Raw genomic sequence first — 3,886 nt, forward strand, 5'->3', positions numbered from 1 at the left:
AGAGAACTTCAGACCAATTTCCCTTATGAATATCGATGCAAAAATACTCAATAAAATCCTCACAAACTGAATCCAAGAACACATCAAAACAATCATCCATCATGATCATGCCAGGGATGCAGGGATGGTTTAAAATATGGAAATACACCAATGTAATCCACTATATAAACAAACTCAAAGACAAAAATCACATGATCATCTCGTTAGATGCTGAGAAAGCATTTGACAAAATCCAAGACCCCTTCATGATAAAAAGTCTTGGAAAGATCAGGAATTTAAGGCCCATACCTAAACATAATAAAAGCTATATAGTGCAAACCAGTAGCCAACATCAAAGTAAATAGAGAGAAGCTGGAAGCAATCCCACTAAAATCAGGGACTAGACAAGGCTGCCTACTTTCTCCCTACCTATTCAATATTGTACTTGAAGTCCTAGCCAGAACAATTTGACAACAAAAGGAGATCAAGGGGATACAAATTGGAAAGGAAGAAGTCAAAATATCACTATTTACTGATGATATAATAGTATATATAAGTGACCCTAAAAATTCCACCAGAAAACACCTAAACCTGATAAAGAGCTTCAGTGCAGGAGCTGGATATAAAATTAACTCAAACAAATCAGTGGCCTTACTCTACACAAAGGATAAACAGGAGAAGAAAAAATTAGGGAAACAACACCCTTCACAATTGTCACAAATAATATAAAATACCTTGGTGTGACTCTAAATAAGGAGGTGAAAGATCTGTATGAAAAAATTTGAAGTATCCGAGGAGAGAAATTGAAGAAGATCTCAAAAGATGGAAAGATCTCCAGTGCTCATGGATTGGCAGAATTAATATAGTAAAAATAACTATCCTGCCAAAAGCAATCTCCAGATTCAATGCAATCCCCATCAAAATTCCAACTCAATTCTTCACTGAATTAGAAAGGGCAATTTGCAAATTCATCTGGAATAAGAAAAAACCTAGGATAGCAAAAACTATTCTCAACAATAAAAGAAACTCTGGTGGAATCACCATACCTGACATCAAGCTGTACTACAGAGCAATTGTGATAAAAACTGCATGGTACCAGTACAGTGACAGACAGGTAGATCAATGGAACAGAATTGAAGACCCAGAAATGAACCCACACACCTATTGTTACTTGATCTTTGACAAATGAGCTAAAGCCATCCAGTGAAAAAAGACAGCATTTTCAACATACCTTGCTGGCACAACTGGCAGTTAGCATGTAGAAGAATACGAATTGATCCATTCCTATCTCCTTGTACAAATTCAAGTGTAAGTGGATCAAAGAACTCCACATAAAACCAAAGACACTGATTTTAAACCTGAATCTTGCTTTTAGGGTGTGTTGGGATATCCAAGACTCACTGTGGTGGGCATACTGGGTTCTGATAATGCCCAATGGTCATGGTTTCTGTTAGTAAGATTCTTTCATTTGCGGTTCTCCATCTGGTAATCTCTGGTGTTAAATGTTCTAGCTGTCTCTGGCTGGAGCTTGTTCCTCCTGTAATTCTCCTTTGAGGCTATGCCAGTGCCTTGCAAATACAGAATTGGATGTTCACAGTCATCTTTTGGATGGATCACAGTGCCCCCAATGGAGGAGCTAGAGAAAGTACCCAAGGAGCTGAAGGATTCTGCAACCCTATATGTGGAACAAAAATATGAACTAATCAGTATCCCCAGAGCTTGTGTCTCTAGCTGCATATGGAGCAGAAGATGGTCTAGTTGGCCATTATTGGGAAGAGAAGCCTCTTGGTCTTGCAAACTTTATATGCCCCAGTACAGGGGAAAGCAAGAATCAAGTAGTTGGAGTGAGTGGGTAGGGGAGCAAGGCAGGGGGCATTATAGGGGACTTTTGGGAAAACATTTGAAATGTAAATGAAGAAAATATGTAAATTTTTTAAAAAATTTTGATGAAAATTGCATGTTACTGGTACAGTGACAGACAGGTAGATAAATGGAAGAGAATTGAAGACACAGAAATGAATCCACATACCTATGGTCACTTGATCTTTCACAAGGGAGCTAAAACCATCCAGTGGAAAAAAGACAGCATTTTCAACATATGGTGCTGTCACAACTGGTTGTTATGTAGAAGAATGAGAATTGATCCATTCTTATCTCCTGTACTAAGCTCAAGTCTACCTGGATCAAGGAACTCCAGGTAAAAATAGAGACACTGAAATTTATAGAGGAGTAAGTATGGAAAAGCCTTGAAGATATGTACACAGGGGGAAAATAACTGAACAGAACAGCAATAGCTTGTGCTATAAGATCAAAACTTGACAAATGGGACCTCATAAAATTGCAAAGTTTCTTTAAGGCAAAAGACACTGTTAATAAGACCACCAACAGGTTGGGAAAGGATCTTTACCATTCCTAAATCAGTTAGGGGACTAATATCCAATGTATATAAAGAACTCAAGAAGATGGACTCTAGAAAATCAAATAACCTCATTTAAAAAATGGGGTCCAGAGCTAAACAAAGAATTCTCAACTAAGTAATCCTGAAGGGCTGAGAAGCACCTGAAAAAAAATATTCAACATCCTCAATCATCAGGGAAATGCAAATCTAAACACTCCTGAGATTCTACCTCACACCAGTCAGAATGGCTAAGATCAGAAATTCAGGTGACAGCAAACGCTGGCATGGATGTGGAGAAAGAGGGAAACTCTACCATTGTTGGTGGAATTGCAAGCTGGTACAACCCTTCTGGAAATCTGTCTTGTGATTCTTCAGAAAATTGTACATAGCACTACCAGAAGATCCATCATTTCCTCTCCTGGGCATATACCCAGAATATATTTGAACTTGTAATAAGGTCATTTGCTCCACTATGTTTATAGCCGCCTTATTTATAATAGTCAGAAGCTGGAAAGAAACCAGATGTCCCTCAACAGAGGAATAGATACAGATAATGTGGTATATTTTTACACAATGGTGTACTATGCAGCTATTAAATCAATGAATTTATGAAATTCTTAGGCAAATGAATGCATCTGGAGGATATTATCCTGAGTGAGGTAACCAAATAACAAAAGAAGACATATGGTATATACTCACTTATAAGTAGATATTAGCCCAGAATCTTAGAATATCCAAGATACAATTTGCAAAACACATGAAACTCATGAAGAATGAAGACCAAAGTGTGGATACTTCATTCTTTCTTAAAATGGGGAACAAAATACCTATGGAAGGAGCTACAGAGACAAAGTTCAGATCTAAGATGGAAGGAAAGATCATGAAGAGACTGTCCCACACGTGTATCTATCCCATATACAACTACAAAACCCAGACACTATTGCATATGCCAGCAAGATTTTGCTGACAGGACCCTCACATAGCTCTCTCTTGTGAGGCTATGCCAATACCTGGAAAATATAGAAGTGGATGCTCACAGTCATCTATTAGATGGAACACAGAGCCCCTAATGAAGGAGCTAGAGAAAATACCCAAGGAACTAAAGGGGTCTGCATCCCTATAGGAGGAACAATGATATGAACTAACCAGTATCCCCCCCATAGCTGTGTCTCTAGTTGCATGTGTAGCAGAGGATGGCCTATTTGGCTATCAATGGGAGGAGAGGCCCTTGGTCTTGCAAAGATCATATGCCCCAGTACAGGGGAATGCCAGGGCCAGGAACCTGAGTGAGTGGGTTGGAGAGCAGGGCAGGTGGAGGGTATAGGGGGCTTTGTGAATAGCATTTGAAATGTAAGTGAAGAAAATATCTAATAAAAAATGAATTATGATCACTGAGTAAAATATAGTTAAGATAATGAAGCCAACTTATATAAGATGTTAAGAGCAAGTTGAGTGTAGGTGATAATTTAGAGAAAAATCAACCAACATTTATATGTAGAAAATCAGAAA

This window comes from Mus pahari, chromosome X, assembly GCF_900095145.1.
Source record: "Mus pahari chromosome X, PAHARI_EIJ_v1.1, whole genome shotgun sequence".
In the NCBI taxonomy this organism is placed as follows: domain Eukaryota; kingdom Metazoa; phylum Chordata; class Mammalia; order Rodentia; family Muridae; genus Mus; species Mus pahari.